We start from the raw sequence: 19,945 nt of genomic DNA on the forward strand, positions 1-19,945 counted from the left end.
AACTTTGCACATTATGATTTTTCAGAAAGACAATAATGTAAAAAAAACTTTTGAGTCTGTGAGACCACGCTCTCTATTGCCTCCCATACGAACCGATTCGTAGTATTATAATTAGAAATTGAGTATGAAGCTGAATTCAGACAATATACACTCATTTATATGTATACATATGTATATGTTATGTATGGGTTTTGCCTTAAACATTATATTCTTCTTCTTCTTCTTCTAGTATTATTGAGCTGCCTTCGTTTAAGTCGTCATCCGAATCACAATCAGATTGCAATTCCTTTTCAAATGGGATGTTGTTCTCGGTTGACGGCAGCTCCAGAAGGCTTAATACTTCTTTGGGAATTGCTTTTTTTTGTGTTTTTTCGTTCTCTTTCCCTTAAACAGACACTAGATAGTAACGGATCCGAGGAATCGATCGCCCTGTGGAAAATGTCAGTCATAGTATTGATTCGGCTATTTTTCCTTGCGTGTGAGAGTTGGTCTTTTTTATAGATTTTATTGCGGGCTTCTGAAGCATTTTCGCCTAAGCATCCCAGTGGAACTAACGTTGAATTATTTATTTGAAAACCGTGGACTAGTATTTTGTGAATCGTTGGTGACATGGGGTACCACGGGTATTTATGCATACATATATAGGCAAAACGTTTTCTCACAAAAAGTTTGATATTTGCTAGAGTTTATATAAAAGTTACATGAAACTGCTATTAATATAACGTGAAAATTATTTAAAAGGGTTTTGTCAAAGCCGGTTATGGGTGATATTTGTTCAATATTTGCAAAAGCTCTTCTTGTTGTATTACCGTCATTGCTGTTCCCGCTACCATTTTGCTTTGGCACGCTTACTCGTAGACCCATATCATATCATTCCACATTTTTTGTAAACGTTCGACCATATAGTTGCATTTTGGTAGTCATTTTTTTAATAATTGATTCAAAATTACTTGTTTTTTTATTGATTTCTAATTTTTTATTATCTTCGACGTGGTAATGGCTCATTTTTTCATAAATGCAATCTAACACAGATGATATTTTGCGATTATTGCTGAGCCAAATATCGAAGAGATCGCTATGGTGAAATTCGAACGTCGCTAAATATTGCGGAATTGCGTGAAAAGGGGGACGAATAGGGAAAAGTTGTTAATTACCGATAAAGAACGACATATTTTAGTATAAACTGAAGTAATTAGTTTTTGTCAGCAGCCGTCAGGTCGTTAGATTTTTTCCACGAAACACAAGGGACGCATGTTAATTTTCTATAGAAAATACACATAAATTGAACATTAAACAAAACACAAACACTAAGACTACACAAAAACAGACTATATTCAGTAAAAAATACATACCTTGATTTACAATTTCCATTACTATCAATAGTTTGTTCGTACAAAAAATATTTATTTTCACGTAAAAAAGTAAACACAGCAATTTGCCGCCAATTTCTTATTACCAAACAGCTATTCAATTGTGTGGTTTCGAAAGCTCATCAAAAACTTCAGAGAAGCTTGTAAAGCATATTTTCTTAGTTTTGTTTATGTTTGATATTTTAACTTTAATCATTTTAAATCAAAAATACAAAATATAAACATGAAAATTTCGAATTTATGCCAAAAAAATCAACTTCTGGACCATAGTGCCTTGGTTAAAGTTTTTCCATTGATCAGTAACCCGGAGCCAACATAGTGGTTGCGAACCAACTTTACCAGATGTGGCGTATCCGAGAACTCGAATATTTTTAAATGTTCATCCGCTGGATTAGCCATCCAACCACGTCTTTGCTAAAGAAAATATTGAATTTGAATTTCTCTTCTGTATTATTTTTTATATGAAAGTTACTCTCCGATAAGCCAAGATCTGCCCATAATCTTTGGTTTCCAGGGCCCAAATCACAAACAATAGCTACTACGGGATATCCTTTTTTATGTAGTTTGGTGATAATAGAATTTAGAGTATTTCTGTCATCTCTTCATTTTCCATGAGGTCAATTACTATATCAAGAGTACCTGTGTTACTTTTAACGTCTGCCAATCATCTATATAATGTTGCCCGACTTGGCAAGGGGAATCCTTTCCTATACAGATGGTTGTACGCACGGGGTCCTGCGGCATGAAGACAGATAGCAGCAGACATGTCTGTTGGATTAAACAAGGTCCTCTTTCCTCCATTCTTCAATATTTGAATATGAGTCTCCGTAAAAATGTTACCAAGAGATTTTTCTAGTTCCTTGTATTTCTCAAGTTCCTGTCGTAAATGATTAATTTCCTTTTCCATTAAACGAATCTTTTTCCGCTGTTTCTCGTTTGCCAAAAATAGTGCTCGTCTATAACTTTGTCCCTGAATTTTAAATTTTTGTTTAGCATATACTTATTTATTTTAACATATTTAGTGTACTCTGTTTGCGTGGTTGACTCTGAAAAGCCTAATTTTAAAATTTTTGGCTCGGGCTCATTCTCGTTTTGAGGAACAGCATCATTTAACAGTCGCCTTCTCTTGTAAACATCTCCTTTTATAGGTGCCGACTTCCAGTTAGAAGATTTAAAAAATGCGTTTCGCAAAGCTTGGACTTTCCGCCAAGTTTGCAGCCAACGCTTTTCTCCCACAATGTCCTTTTTGTTAAGCATTTTGGTGCTTTTATAAATTTCACTTCATGCACGTGCTTCCGACAGAAATTGCAGAACGACATCGCACACAAGGGTTAATAGGAAAAAAAAAACGTCCGCACACAACCTTTCCGTTGGACAAACGCGAACGCACCGACAAAAAGCCGAACGGTTTGGCAGCCGACGAGACTACCTTGTATAATTGTATCATGGGGATGACATCACAGCCCATGTTTCAGACAAAAGCTCAATTCATGGATGATGGATTTCATTGTGAAACATGGAGTTTTTGGATCTGTGCGGTGCTGGATGTATTCAGTAGAATGGCAGAAGAGAGGATTGCCGCATGCGCACGTACTGATTTGGCTGTATTATAAAATTAAGCCAGATGAAATCGACAATGTGATATGCGCTGAGATTCCACTGGCCGAGGTTCATACGGATTTGCATGCAGTTGTCATGAAGAACATGATCCATGACCCATGTGGTACCCTCAACTCAAGTTCACCATGCATGGTAGACAGGAAGTGTTCCAAGCGATATCCTCGAGCATTTGCAGCGAACACCGTAACAGGGGACGATGGATATCCTCTGTATAGGAGACGGTCAACTGAAGATGGCGGAAATTCGGCAACTTTAAACATGAGAATTGGTGATATTGAGGTAGACAATCGTTGGGTGGTTCCATACTCACCCCTATTGTCAAAATCATACAAAGCGCACATCAACGTAGAATATTGCAATTCCGTGAAATCGATTAAATATATCTGGAACTACGTGAATAAAGGCAGTGATATGGCAGTTATTGGTGTTCAGGCAGAAAATGGTAACAACAATGCAGTACGAGTTGTCGATGAAATCTCTTAATACCAGGCTGGAAGATACATAAGCAGCAACGAGGCTGCATGGCGAATTCCCCATCGTTCCCCATTTATGAACGCTATCACTTGGCAGTCCATTTGGAGAATGGTCAACGTGTCTATTTCACAGAACGAAATGGGCAAGAAAGAGTCCTAAATCCGCCTGCGACAACTCTGACTGCCTTCTTCACCTTATGCCAGGAAGATGCTTTTGCCAGAACCTTGATGTATTCAGAAGTGCCCACTTATTACACGTGGAATGCCACTAAAAAGTGTTTTTCACACGGACAATTATATGTTGCGTGTTCCCGTGTCGGAAAACCAGATAGTCTTTATATTTTCGCGGAGAATGGAGAAACGAAGAATATTGTATATCCACAAGTATTACAGAATTAAATGAATTTGAAAATTATTCTTCTTTGTTTGACTTATTTATTATGCGTGCAAAAACAATATGCCACAGCGAAGCGTGGCAGGGTACAGCTAGTAATAAAATAAAATGACGTGTCCCAGGGTTTTATTTTAGTCTAGTCTATGCATATGTTTATAATTACCACGACTGTATCTATTTTATTATTTTTTGGTTTTTATTACATTTATCTTAAACATAGCAATGTATGTTTAACATAAAACCGTTTAGCTTAAAAAATTGTTTCCCCTTTTTTTTTTTTAATTGATGTAAAAAGACAACAACGTAATTCTTATGTAATCTTATAATTTTCAAAAAATTAAATCCGAAATTCGTAATAAAAAAAATATCTGTATCTTAACAGATTAAAATATTTTGAATACTGAAAAAGTTACATTTTCTTTTCTATGATATGGTTTTCTAAAAATTAAAACCGAAATTTCAAATTAGATGAAAATATGTTTGTGGAAGAATACTAATCCCTGCAGTACCTGTCATCAGTAATTCATCAACAGCGAAGGGGGTGCTGTTGATGATTCATCGATGACAGCCCATACAAACTGTTGATGAATTTAACATGGGCATGTCCTAGGCTGTCATCAATAGAAATTCATCAACAATAAATCGATGATTCATCATCAATTCATCGATGTTTCATCAACAATTCATCATCAATTCATCGATGTATTGTTGATGACACATCGATGAAACATCGATGAATTGTTGATGAAACATCGATGAAACATCAATGATACATCGATGAAACATCGATGATACATCGATGAAACATCGATGAAACATCGATGATACATCGATGAAACATGGATGAAACATCGATGTGTCATCAACAATTCATCGATGTTTCATCAACAATTCATCGATGTTTCATCAACAATTCATCGATGTGTCATCAATAATAAATTAATTAAAAAACATAAATAAGGGATTTCATATTTCAATTCATTCATTTTTATTATATCCTCTTAAAAACTAACATAATAAAATTAAAATTATACATAAAATAATACAAATAATCAAATTAAAAATATTTCTTATAATAATACAAAATACATTTTAAAAAATAATAATAATTATAATAATTAACATTAAAAATTAAATATTAATGTATTGAAAAACGCTCGGACCACATTCTAACACGTCTTCATCCCTTTTCCTTTTTTTATGTTGCGCCTCCAAATTTTTTGCGCAAGGAAGGCTTTTAGTTAAACGGTTGGCAAGTGGCTCCGTTGCATCAACTTGACTTATTGCATCTGAAAAGGAAAATTTGGAAAATAAATTAATATCAAAATCTAAAAAAAAAAATACATAATTACCTAAGAGTGCAGAGTAGAACTTCTTATGGTCTCGAAGCCTTTTCTTACACTTCGCACCATCGATGTATCACAATAGCTGCATGCAGACACGAAGTGGGAGGACGGGAAGATGTACTCAAAATAGAAGACAGAATTGATACGAAAGTAAACTTTTTTTAAATCTTTACATAAAAACTCACCTGATATATAATTTCAATTATTGAAAACTAAACAGAATATTTATATACATATGTATGTAACATTTTTTTTTTTTAATTTGGCCTGCGCAGTGCGCACACTTCTCACTTAGTTCACTGTTTAACTGCAAGTGAAAACACGAATAAGCAATAGAAAAAAAAAGGACTGTGCCTCCAACAACAAAACGAACCACGATCCGGAAAATCGGATCCTCAAGTCCGTTTTTTTTCTCTTATTGTTCGTTTCGTTTCACAAAGTCCCGTTTGGCAAACTTGTGTCCGAGAGTTCTGCTTCCATTGGAAACAGGGTATGAAGGATATATCCGACTAGGCAAAAAGTTACTTAAAATGTTATTGCAACTCAAACTATTTATTCGATATGCAATTATTATTTCATTCGCGCTTTATATTTAAAGAATATTTATTTCTAATACCATCATTATAATTGTTAATGATAATATATTATACACATACAAATGCTAAATTTCTAGGGTGCGAAACAGTTGGTTCGATTTTAATTGTTAACTTATTTGCTTTTGGCTCATCTCACTCGTTTGAAGAGTGAGTGAGGCAGTGAGATAGGCAATCACCATGGCAGCATTAGAGCGTAGGCTCCGTACAAGTCGCAGTCGGCAGAGCGTCGACTTTATAGAAGTCGCAGCCGGCAGAGCGTCGACTCGGTAGAAGTCGCAGTCGGCAGAGCGTCGACTCTATAGAAGTCGCAGTCGGCGCGTTGATGACGGGTTGATGACAGTGGCTATTGATGACACGCGGTACTGCAGGGATATTATATTTCTACAAGCAAACGATTCTTGACCAAGCGCAAGCTGGTAACACGCCGACAATGACATCGACAACGTTGCACCTATTACCACTGACACCGACGCCAATAAAAAAAAAATTAATAAAATTAAATTAAATTACTATCTATTCATTCCTTTTTTAAACGTATCTTTCCCATGTATGTCAGCAAGATTTTTTAATCTTAATATTTATACTAAAAAGTTTGGCCGCCAACTACACTGCAGCCCTGGATGTCGACACCCTCTTACAACAATACATGCATGCACACACACTCACGCAAACTTAGTTACTGTCGAACTACTTTGGCGTTGACACCTTTTTTACCAAAACTGAGGAAAAACATTTATTAAAAAAAAAAAATTAACAAACGAGCGAAAAATTTAATTTTTTTACGAATAATCAGCAAATAATAAACAAACAATTCTGGAGTAAAAATATCGTGGAAATGTGAAGGATTTCTTCAACTTAGCAGGGCAACTTTTAGTTAAAAAAAAATTATATATATTAAGTGGAGCGACAAATTTTTTTCTTTCACGAATAATTAACGCCAAATTATGGTAGAAGCAAAAATTTAATTTTCCAAAGTTGCCCTGCTAACTTGATGCACATGCAGTAATTATTAATTTAATACATCTGAATATTAACTCTGTAAAGCTTATAAATGAAAATATGGTTACATTTTCGACAATATTTAAATTGTAATCCATCAAAATTGTTTAAAATTGAGTACATATATTTTAATTTAATTACAAATTTTAATTTAATTTTAATTAAATAGCCGAAGTCGACTTGACCTCGAGTATTGAGATTCTTAATTATTCTTTAAATTGAATAAATTTGCATAAAATGGTTCAATATATTATGACAATTATTCTCATGACAGAAGACTATCAAAGAGTGAATCGTTTGCGTAAAAACGGACAGATGGACAATCAGAGGGGCCTGGCTAGATCGTCTCGGGTGTTGATGCTGATCAAGATCTGTGCGTTGCAAACTTATAACTAAAATATTGATAGCCCGCAGAGGTATAATAAAGATGCTGTAGTTTAAATAGCCTTCCTAGTGGAGGAATGGCCAACAAAGGTAAAATGGCGCCAGCAGCTTGCCATCTTGATAAACCCATAGCCAATGAGAACTCTTATTCGCCCAAAATGGTGTAAAATGAAGAAGACAACAATAAAATGGTGGGGATATACCATGGGAAAAAAGGAATGAAAAATAGGCAAAATTTCCTCCTGCAATTGCTGCGTTCCATAATTTCCAATAAATTTCAATGAACTTTTCAGCAAAGTAGCCTCTTCTCCACCTTTCTTGCACCTCGAAATAATTAACAGGGCTTGTAGTTATATTTCGGGCATCGTTTGGATTGGGGGCCAGAATTAGTTGTCCGATTCCAAATAAATAAAACCTCTGAACGACCTTCTTCTCATTTTTTAAAAAATCAGCCCAATTTTTTAAATAATTTTTTATACATATGCTCTGGGCAAGTAATCCGACATACGCGCATCAGTGTCGAATGTTGCAAAAGCCAGGCAACAAGCTGATAGCAGAGCTCTTGACGAATCACACACCTGCAATAAGTTTTAACTCATTATAAATAATAAATTTATATATAACTAAGATTTATATTTTAATAATATTACCACTTTCTATGGATACTTATCACCCGTTTGGATCCAACGCAGCAAAAAAGCCGTTATTGACACCATGTCCTGTTTCTCGGTAAGAATCGAGAACACAACAAACTGACCAACTGTTGATTGGAGAACGGCAACATGGAGAAAAATATGATGGGATTTCTTCTTATCTACGTGGACGTACTCGAGGAACCTGTCTCTCGATGCATCTATGCATAAACGGCTTTGCTTTCGTAGCTGGTTTTAAATTCGAATTTGAGGTGGAGACCAAATATACACCTGGACTGGATCCTTACCAACGTCTCGCACTATTTCTTTTCCTTTTTAGCTTCCTTTTTTGTCTGAAATCGCATCTAATGCATCGGCTTTCCAATATTGCTTCTTTGCCGCTTCGTATTTAGCGTTTCTACACACCGACGCTACATATAAGTGGGGTGGTTCCACATCATCATCATCACATTCCATTAGTTTCGATGCTGTTTCGGCTCTATAAAAATGCGTCGATTCCTTTTCCAAATTAGACACAATCATATCTCGTGTTTCACCTCTGAGATGTCGTTTTCCGCAAGATCAGTTACCATTATTGGTGTTGCATACTACCTTGATAATGTCGACATTGTCGTGGTGGGGCAATAATTCAGCTTTTAACTTCCACATTAACAGTGAGCTGTCTTAGTTACGTATGTATTGTATGACATGTTTAATTCCTGACAAAAATAGTCTACACTAGCTTACAAAAAATTACTGTTAACATTTTTGGCAACATTCTTGTGCAGATTATAAATTTTGAGTGAGTATGAAGCACGAAATGAGTTCAAAAATTATGTTCTCCGACATATGTATAAACATACTACTGACTGACCTCATTAACTTACTCAATACATTTACACATACGTTTGTATGACAGAACCGAAAGGGTGCCACTTACCACTGTATATTTAAAATTAAAAAAAAAAAAAATTTCAAAATGATTTGCAAGAGAGGTTCATTTTTTGTAAGCTTTAAGGTTTTAACATACATATACACCATTATTGTTCTTGTACTTTTTAGAAGTTTCCATTATAAGCTGATCGAACTCGTTATGCACATTTTGAGGTAAAAACGATTGTTGACCACGATGAATATATATATGTACATATAGTGGCCGATTAAATTTTGTTTTCAAGCTCCATGCTGATATATGACTGGGTGGAACACTGTTTACATTTAAGTCTATTAAATCGCATTTATATTTCAGAACGGCGTCAACAATTAAGCCTTTAGCAATTGAAGGTGGTCTACCTGCAGGAATGTTGTCAATGATTTTTTTTTTATCTGCGCACTTTAACCTTGTGTCGGATTCACTTTTCACTTCATGCGGACAAAATAGAATGTCCAAATTAATTAATTTTTATACTAAAAAGTTTGGCCGACAACTAAAATGCAGCCCTGGATGTCGACACCCTCTTACAACAATACACTTGGCCCTCGCTTAACACGGGGGTTACGTTCCTAGAAAATGTCGTGTTAAGCGAAACATGGATTCAGTACAAAATAAGGGGTTACGTTCTCAAAATTCAATTGTTCAAATTTGGTCGGTTTTTATTAAAGTTTTATTTTACAAATTAAAAGTTAATATTTAACTAAAAAAGTGGCTTCATGTAATTAATAATTAATTAATAATAATAATTAAACTTAAAAATGGTAAAAACAAAGGAGATCATTTCATTCTATTAATATCATTCATTGTTTAAGCCAGTTTATTTTAGCATGTTTTCTTTTTTATTGGCTCTTTATAAAAAAAATCAGTCATTTTCGACTGTTTTGTAACCTTTAATGCTTCTTTATAGCACTCCTTATAAGGCATAAGTATTTTTTCCAAATCGTTCTAAAACTTAAGTCGTTGTTCGATGACCGGATCTGCATTTATAAAGCACGATTCTAAGTTGCTAGCATATGCGAATCCTTCTTGGAGCTTTTCTATTGTTAAACTAGGAACGGTTTTTTCATAGCTGCTGTCATCTGATTTCGAATTGTTTGCTTCATTCACAGCAATCTCAAGCAATGATTCGCCATCGATTTCATTATCTACAAACAACTCTTGCAAATCATCATTTGCCATGTCGTCGAAACCTTCACCTTCAATCAAGTGAGCAAGTGTTGTAAAAAGGCCTTCTCCCGTGTTCCCTCACTGATTAAATACACGTATGTTTTAGTTTAGTTTTAATTCAAAGTTTATCCTTTTAATCTTTCACTGTAATATCTGTTTCCACAACTTGTCCGTTCTAATAGCACAAAGAGAGTGAGTGAGATGAAGTGTGACCAGCATTCAACAATCTTTTGCATCTAGAAAAATACCATATGAAGATGGTATATTTCCACACACCTCCTCAAAAGATATGTTGAAAAAAAATTAAATTAGTTTTACAATAATATTCTTATTTGGACAGTTGTGTATTCTGGGAACAATAATAATGATCCATATTCATCTAGAAATAGTTTTGTTAAAATCAAATCAAACTAGTTCTAGGGTTAAGGGAAACCCAGTAAAACCTTAACCGAATCATAGGTTAAAGAAAAATATTTCATTTTGACAAATTAAATGTTTCTTAACTATTAGTTAATAAATGCACAAAGTTCATAATCTTTGGTTAAATTAAATTATCAGTTCATCTGTTTCTTTAAGCTAAGTTCTAAATCAAATATTAGTTTCCAATAGTTTCAGTTTCTGAGACCCATCTCATGTCTCAGTGTCAAGAATCTTGCGGCAGGTAACGGCTTCGTGAGGACATCAGCAACCTGGTGTTCTGTGGGAATATATTCTAAGATAATTAATTTATTTTCAATTTGCTCTCTTGAGAAATGGTATTTTATATCAATGTGTTTGGATCGTTTGTGGCATGTCGGATTATTAGCTATACTTATGCAACCTTGGTTATCTTCTAATATTTTGATTGGTTTGTTTAATTCAAATTTTATACTCAATGCTCTTTGTTGCAATTACAAGATCATCAACATATAAAAGCACATAGATATTTTTTAAGATATCCCCATGGTCTAGTAAATAGATACATCTATCCACTGCCGAATTAATAAAACCCATGCTCTTTAATACATTTTCAAATGTCTCAAACCAACATCGTGCCGCTTGTTTCAACCCATAAATAGATTTATTCAATTTACAGACTTTACCTTCCTCATTTGGCAAGCCCTCTGGAATCTTCATAAAGATTTCCTCTTTTAAAATACCATTTAGGAATGCCGTTTTAACATCCATATGGTGAACTTTTAAATTGAATTGGTTTGCTATGGATAAAATGAAACGAAAACTGGATATTCTTGCAACTGGAGCGAAAGTCTCATCATAATCTAAAAGATACTCTTGAGTGAATCCACGAGCTATTAATCTGGCCTTGTATTTGATTTGTTTGCCATGCTCATTAGTTTTTATAGAAAACACCCATTTGCAATCAACAATATTTTTATCTAGAGGGTGATCAACTAAAGTCCAAGTTTTATTATAAGAATGCGAATCTAATTCTTCTTTTACTGCTTCTTCCCATCTAGTTCTATCTGTTCTATTTTTAATATCATTGTAGTTACTTGGGATATCATCACAAAAAGCGTGAGCATTCATTAAGCAATTGTCTAAGAACCGATATGACCTTTTTGGCCTATCCTTTAATCTTTCACTTCTTCTGACTTCACTTTCATCTATTTCTAATTGCTTACTAGGCAATTCTTCACCAATGATTACAATTGGATCGGCATTTTCACAAGTTGTTGATTCATTAGGCTGTTTATCTGATTCAAAATGATCCGATTTTCCATCCGTACTCTCATTCGGGATAATCGACTCCTCTGCTCCTGAATTCATTTCAGTCGACAGTTGTAGATTATTCATACTATCATTCTGAATACTTTCTACCAGTTCCATACTTTCATTCTGGAACTTTGAGTCATTCACCACAGTCCTAAAGTTTTCCATATTTATTTCATCAACAATTACATCTCTAGCTACCAAAAACTTATTTGAATGTATATCCCACAACTTATAGCCATTATGTTCATAACCAACCAGTATACATTTGAATGACTTGTCGTCAAATTTTCGTTTCCGCATTTTATCATGCACATATACGGTTGAGCCAAATATCTTTAAATATTTCAATTTTGGCTTTCTGTTGTGCCACATTTCAAATGGAGTTTTCTTATTCTGAGATGATCTACTTGGAGTTCTATTAATTAAATAAGTTGCCGTTAAAACAGCTTCGCCCCAAAAACGTTTATTTAATTTAGAGCCACTAATCATTGCTCTAGCCTTTTCAGTTATGGATCTGATCATACGTTCTGATACTCCATTTAATTGCGGTGTATGTGGAACCGTCAAATGGTAACTTATGCCTCTTTCACTACAATAATCCTTCATCTCATTTGACAAATATTCTCTGCCATTGTCTATGTATAGGTTTACAACTTTTAAATTGAAATGAGCTTCACTCTTAGCGATGAAATCTTTGAAGAAATTAAATACCTCAGATTTATAGGTCATCAAATAAGTTACACAGTAATGTGTATATTGATCAACGAAAATTACATAATAGTTTCTTCCATCAATACTAGAAGGGGTTATCGGACCACAAACATCTGAATGAATTATAAATAAAGGCCTCCTAATATATTCTTTATTCTTAGTTTTCTCTAGAGGAAGTCTAGCTTGCTTACCATTTATACAAGCTTCGCATAATTCATTATTAAATGTAATATCTTTTATAAGTTCTACATCTTCAAACATTTTATTCCGCATAATTTCTAAAAATTTTCCCTTGCTAATGTGTCCTAATCTTTCATGCCACAAACTATAGTTTTGATATTTATTTCGGTAAGTTGTATAAGCTTTATGGTTAATTTTAAAATTCACAATAGATACATTGCTTTTACACGTACCTTCGAAAATACCTTGTCCATTCATGGAAATTTGTACTCCCTTTGAATTGAATTCAATTGTCAAACCTGCAGCTTGCATTTTCGAGACGGACAGTAAATTCTGTGGAACGTCTTTGCAAAACAGAACATTTTCCAGAGTAATGTTCGTATTAAGATTGCTTCGGAGTTGAACTGTTCCCCTTGCAGAAGCATATATGTATGCACCTTGCTTTGCAATTGCAATCTCAATTGGCGTATCCAGTGTAGAATAGGTTGAAAACAAATTTATGTTGTTTATCATGTGGTCCGAAGCTCCGGAGTCCAATATGAAGGATATATCAGCGTCACCTGTATAGTTCCTACCCTGCCTTAACATAAATGCAAATGGTCTACCCGTTTCTACATTCGCAACCTGGGCACGTCTTTCTTTATCGTTGTTTTCTAGGCCCCTTTTGAAAATAAAACAATCTTTCTTAAAGTGACCTTTCTTCCCGCAATGATGACATTTCAAATTGGATTTAAAGTTCTTCGAGGGTTTTGCCTTGAACTTAGATTTCACATGCAATGCCTTTTGTTTGTTGTTATTTAGAGATACAGCTTGGAGAATTTTATTGCTTGTGTCCTTACTTAAATTCTTTAATTTGATTTCGTGGTCAAGTAAACGGTTTTTAACAAAAGAAAGGGTAACATGTTCGGCAGACAAAGTTTCTATGGCGGTCACAACCCCGTCATAAATAGAAGGTAGAGTAAGAAGAAGATGAGCTACTTTGTCCACCTCCTCAATTTTTGCTCCCGACGCCATCAGTTCACAGATTAATTCATCAAATTTATTGAAATGAATAATGAGAGGAGTATCACCATTTAATTTAAATGTCAATAATTGCTTACGCACCGAAAGTTGCGTTGCTAAACTTTTACGCTCATAGATAGAATCTAATTTATCAAAAATCTCCTTAGCAGTCGAATTGTTATCAGCAAAAGAAATAAAAGAGTCGCTTAGAAATTCTATTATAATGCTTTTTGCTGATCTCTCTGCCTTTGTCCATTTCTCATCAATTTCTAGTGGTGTTTCTGTTTCGATTACAAATAAAACATCATTTTCAGCTAAAAGGGATTTCACACGAAATTTCCATACGGAATATTTTTCACCACGAAAAGGTGAAATATTCTTGAATTTGTTTTCCTTATTCATGTTTATTCTCTTGCTTTTGATTTCATTAAAAAAGAATATCGTATATTCGAGAAGAAGGAAAGAGAGAAGAAAACGGATTAATGTTAAGCAAATACTGTACCAAGTGCCTACATGTATACACATATACATGTATATGAGTATATGCGAGGTCCCAAAAACACGCGGCCTCACATACATATGTAATCAAACATGAGATTCACTTAACCAATATGGTGAAATAGAAAACGGGCCTCACATACGCATATAGAGATTCACTCATACTTGCAATTTGCAGCATGTATGTATGTACTTGTTAAAATGTACATAAATTTAGAAAATAAAATGTTTCAATTAAAATTAGAAATAAAATGTTTCACACAAGCTTCTATTTTATAATAATTTTCTTCACCGTTTGTATTTTGTGGTTTTCATACCTTTTTGATTTCAATGTGCTCACACACACATACTTACATACGCCTTCGTCAGTTTCACAATTTCCAGAAATTTTGCAATTTTTTCTTATTGTGACTTTAACTCGAGGTTAGCGAAACACTGGGCCCATAACCTGTTGTAAAAAGGCCTTCTCCCGTGTTCCCTCACTGATTAAATACACGTATGTTTTAGTTTAGTTTTAATTCAAAGTTTATCCTTTTAATCTTTCACTGTAATATCTGTTTCCACAACTTGTCCGTTCTAATAGCACAAAGAGAGTGAGTGAGATGAAGTGTGACCAGCATTCAACAATCTTTTGCATCTAGAAAAATACCATATGAAGATGGTATATTTCCACAGCAAGGTCCAATATATCCTGGAAATAATTCAAGGACCAGTCTTTAAATAATTCTGCAGTTACCCAAGCTTTGGAGTTTGCTTTCCAGTAAACAGGTAATTTGCTCTTGTCTATCCCTTACTAATGAGAATAGTCAGAAGACTATCAACGAGTGAGTCGTTTGCGTAAAAACGGACAGATGGACAATCAGAGGGGCCTGGCTAGATCGTCTCGGGTGTTGATGCTGATCAAGATCTGTGCGTTGCAAACTTCTAACTAAAATATTGATAGCCCGCAGAGGTATAATAAAGATGCTGTAGTTTAAATAGCCTTCCTAGTGAAGAAATGGCCAAAAAAGTTAAAATGGCGCTAGCAGTCTGCCATCTTAATAAACCATTAGCCAATGAGAACTCTTATTCGCCAAAATGGTGTAAAATGAAGAAGACAACAATAAAATGGTGGGGATATACCATGGGCTTAACCAAAGACTATACAGTTTACTGTATACTCTTTGGTTTAGCCCAGTGGAAGCACAAATGCAAAATAGGATCATAGTTTTGACATTACAAATAATTGGTTTTATATATTTATATTTAACTTTCTGTTTTCTTTACGCACAAAAAAATTATTCCGATAAGTATGTAATATTATTAATTTATTATGATAATGATTCTCTTACTAATATTTAAAACAAATTATGTTAATTGAACTTAAAATGTTGGGCTTTAATCTATATACATATATAAAAATGCTCTGTTCATATCTACTTCCTTTATAGACTTGAAAAGTTCTGAACCGTTTAAGCCCAAATGTTGACACAACATGCGTTGAGGTTCCAGCTCGGGTATTGTCTACTTTTGATGTTGATAGCTTATCTGCGTTTGCGAATATATCAGTTTTTAGTGAAACGTTTCTCAAGCAGTCACTCCTGGCTAAATTGGAATTGCGGTGTGCTGTTTATAAAATGTAAGTACAATTTATTCTATCTCTCATGGTTTTCATAATGTTAGGTTAGAGACCATGACAGATCTAACTAAAAGTGTTTTCGGTAGAAGATTTTGTTTTTACATTTACATTTGCTAAATTTTTAAATATTTTTACATTTTTAAATTTTCAAGCTTTGACAGTTTCAAAATTTACAAAAATATTTATCCTTGCAAAATTTTCTGAATTTACATTTTTTAATTTTTTCAAGTTTTTACATTTTCTACATTTTGAGGATTTTTACATTTTCAGATTTTAGGTATCTAGCTATATCTCGCATGGTTCTCATAGTTGTAGGTTGAAAACTATGACAGATATCACGAAAGGTGTTACTATAAAAAATTTCGTCTTCAAAACACGAGAAAAAATTATTTCAACACTTTTTAGCTATCTTCCATGGTTCTCATAGTTGTAGGTTGAAAACTATGACAGATCGCACGAACGGTGTTGCTATAAAAAATTTCGTCTTCAAAAGACGAGAAAAAATTATTTTAACACTTTTGAGCTATCTCCCATGGTTTCCACAGATGTATATTGGAAACCATGAGAAATAATCCCCAACGTATTGAAAGAAGAAATTGGAGATTAAAATTTTATTTTTTTGTTCAGTTTCAGTAGGAAACGATGTCATGCCACCCAAGAAGTCGAGTTTGGATCGTCGTACTCGCAATACAGAAGTAAAAAGACGTAAGATTTCGAATATGACTGACTAAGAGCGGGCCTCCATCCGAGACACTGAGCGGCTGAGAGCAATGCAGATGCACAACGAGCAAAGACGAGCAGCTAGGCTTGAGCGAACACGATTAAGAGCTAGGCAGTCGCGTTCTGCAGCAATCGATTTGATTCACTCACAAAATAATGAACGCGTCAGGGCAAGGGTTGCTGAAGTGCGTTTACAGCTTGCAGCAGAACAAAACCTGCAAAACAATCGTATTGCATTCCGATATAATGCAACTGTTGATTATAGCTCGAATCCCAATGTCGTTATTGGCCGGATGCATCAGGTCTGCACACACTGTCAGGCTCTCAAATTCAAAAACGAACCAAAAGGATTGTGTTGCGCTTCCGGGAAAGTGAAATTGCCTCAACTTGAAGCACCACCAGAGCCTCTGCACTCTTTATTCGCTTGATCAACTGCTGAATCGAAGCATTTCCAGTCGAACATTAGGAAATACAACTCTTGCTTCCAAATGACGTCATTTGGTGCTGAAATTATAACTGCGCAATTCATGCCAACTTTTAAAATCAAAGGACAAATCTATCACAAAGCCGTTTCCCTGCTTCCGTTCTCAGACAGCGAACACAAATTTCTTCAAATGTACTTCATTGGTGATGATGGAGCTGAAGTCGATGCACGTTATGGAATCAATACCTGCTGAAGAGGCCCATTATTTCGCAGCTACAGAAGCTTTTTCACGAACGGAACAATTTGGTGCGTTTGTTCAAAACAGCAATCGATATGATGCCTTTGGATACCCAAAAAATTTTCATTCATAAAAACGCCTGCTGAAGAACATATCAGGAGAACATACCAGTCAATGGTGTATAAACGAATAAAAAGTGCTGCGCGATGAACTTTTACTCATACCGATTAATGGTTCGGAGGACCGATGACAATCATATAGTGAAATGTCGTCAGTTGTTTCATCAGCACATTGTCGATATGTATCCAAAAATTTAAACAGAACGTTTGCTGTTCCTCCGATTGAATCAGACGAAACTTCGGTCCGAGGAATATATTAATTTGCGGGATGCTGTGATCGTAATACAACCAACGTTGGAAAGCTCACGATTTTGCTATCCTCATACATAGGTAGTCCACGCCACATGCAGGAATATGCTCAAGATGCCATGGCATCTGTTCGTTGGTACGGCCGTCCAGACTTATTTATCACCTTCACATGCAATCCAGCTTGGGACGAGATAGTGCAGCTGTTATTTCCTGGAAAATCGTCTAGGGATAGGCATGTCCATGGTAGAATTATACAAGGTAGTCTCGTCGTCAAAAGCAATCCCCTATTCATTACTCACAACAAGTGCGAGTGAGAGGAGTCTGCGTAATAAGTGCGAGTGAAACGGCAAAAAGAGCTTTTAGTTTAACCCTTAGATGGTCCATGGGGGTTAAATTGTTCATATACAGTAAAAAGAGTTGAAGTGTTTTATAATTTTATTTTTAATAGTTTTGAATTTGAAATTAATCGTTGTTTTTCTCTTTGTAAAGCTTTTTTTGTTTAAATTCCTAATTTTAAAATATATTCGAATCTTAAAGTAAAATTTTTTTATATCTAAATTAATGTTTATGTTCTTAGCAGCTATTAATAGTTTCTCCTTAACGTTTTTTGTTATACTAAAAAAAATCAGAAACTATACCTAAAAAAACAATTTCCAGCTCCTTAATTTTCTCCATGAAATTAATGGACGGTTTTACAAGGCCTCCGTGCGAAATCTCGTCTACGAAGGTAAAAGATGAGTTTTCGGCACTCTCATTGGAAAGTTTCATTTTTTTTAATAACATAGCCTGCTATGTATTCAATCGCATCCTCCGTCAACTCATCAAGTTTGATATTTGAAGGAATGTTTTTATTTATATCAGCTTCAAAATCTTTAATATCGTTCACATCACTTTGTGAACTTTGGTTTGATTTTGATCTTAGGTCAAGGTTCAACCAAGTGTCGCTGCTGTCTTCATCAACATTCTGATTATTTGACATTTCCGTATTCTTGGCTAAATAAAAATAAGGATTATCAAATAAAAAAGGGACAAGAAGAAAAGGGAACATAAATCACGAAACACAACACATTATAAAACAAAAACTATAAACAATCACGATCCAATCTTTGCTGAAACATAGAGCTAAACATTTGACAATTAGTATTATTAAAATAATTTGTTATTATTATTTTATTTTGTCATACCTGTTATATATTTTCTTAACCTATACTTAAACGGTAGTGGAGTCGGATGGTCATATTGCCCACCTCTTGAACGCATCGTACCAAAGAAATTCTCGACAATGTCTTGGTTAAGACGACTGGTTAAGATATATTTCAGTTTGTATTTCTCCGATAAATATTCATATAAGCCGTCAAGAGATGCATTATTGGATAAAATTCCTTTTTGAAAGAGCAGCCTATGAGTTTTACCAACTATGTTTGTGCGCATTAGCTCAGACATTTTAGCCAAAATGCCTCGTTGGATCTCAATTTCTTCACCATATGGCTTACTCGCTTCAATACAATTTGACGTGGACATTTTCGAGTTGAATACATCGAACCAGTCATTGATAAGCTTAAAAAGATCTGCGGTTTCGCATGCGTTATCAACGTCGTAACCTAGTGCATAGCATCTTGTTATTGCGCTGGCGGTTAAATTGGAGAAGAGTTGTGTTGCCAATTTGACTTTTTGTTTGGCGAGCAATCCAACGTTAATATGGTTATCGGTAATCTTGAACACCATCGAAACATCTGACTTCGAACAGTAACTTATTGTTTGCTGGACTGTTGCCTTGGTTAAAGTTTTTCCATTGATCAGTAACCCGGAGCCAACATAGTGGTTGCGAACCAACTTTACCAGATGTGGCGTATCCGAGAACTCGAATATTTTTAAATGTTCATCCGCTGGATTAGCCATCTAACCACGTCTTTGCTAAAGAAAATATTGAATTTGAATTTCTCTTCTGTATTATTTTTTATATGAAAGTTACTCTCCGATAAGCCAAGATCTGCCCATAATCTTTGGTTTCCAGGGCCCAAATCACAAACAATAGCTACTACGGGATATCCTTTTTTATGTAGTTTGGTGATAATAGAATTTAGAGTATGATTTCTGTCATCTCTTCATTTTCCATGAGGTCAATTACTATATCAAGAGTACCTGTGTTACTTTTAACGTCTGCCAATCATCTATATAATGTTGCCCGACTTGGCAAGGGGAATCCTTTCCTATACAGATGGTTGTACGCACGGGGTCCTGCGGCATGAAGACAGATAGCAGCAGACATGTCTGTTGGATTAAACAAGGTCCTCTTTCTTCCATTCTTCAATATTTGAATTTGAGTCTCCGTAAAAATGTTACCAAGAGATTTTTCTAGTTCCTTGTATTTCTCAAGTTCCTGTCGTAAATGATTAATTTCCTTTTCCATTAAACGAATCTTTTTCCGCTGTTTCTCGTTCGCCAAAACTAGTGCTCGATCTATAACTTTGTCCCTGAATTTTAAATTTTCGTTTAACATATACTTATTTATTTTAACATATTTAGCGTACTCTGTTTGCGTGGATGACTCTAAGAAG

At 34.8% G+C, this 19,945-nt stretch overlaps 1 long non-coding RNA gene across 1 annotated transcript; it reads right to left on the reverse strand.

Annotated features, from left to right (window-relative positions):
- Positions 1 to 4,828: 4,828 nt before the first annotated feature.
- Positions 4,829 to 5,518, reverse strand: LOC147643080 (uncharacterized). Its single transcript, XR_015272527.1, has 2 exons — positions 5,210 to 5,518; positions 4,829 to 5,146 (listed from the first exon to the last, which is right to left on the reverse strand). It is a non-coding gene; the product is annotated as an uncharacterized LOC147643080 (long non-coding RNA).
- Between the last annotated feature and the right edge of the window lie 14,427 nt (positions 5,519 to 19,945).

This window comes from Drosophila serrata, unplaced genomic scaffold (assembly GCF_035046125.1).
Source record: "Drosophila serrata isolate PLE 108 unplaced genomic scaffold, ASM3504612v1 contig_293, whole genome shotgun sequence".
Lineage (NCBI taxonomy): Eukaryota > Metazoa > Arthropoda > Insecta > Diptera > Drosophilidae > Drosophila > Drosophila serrata.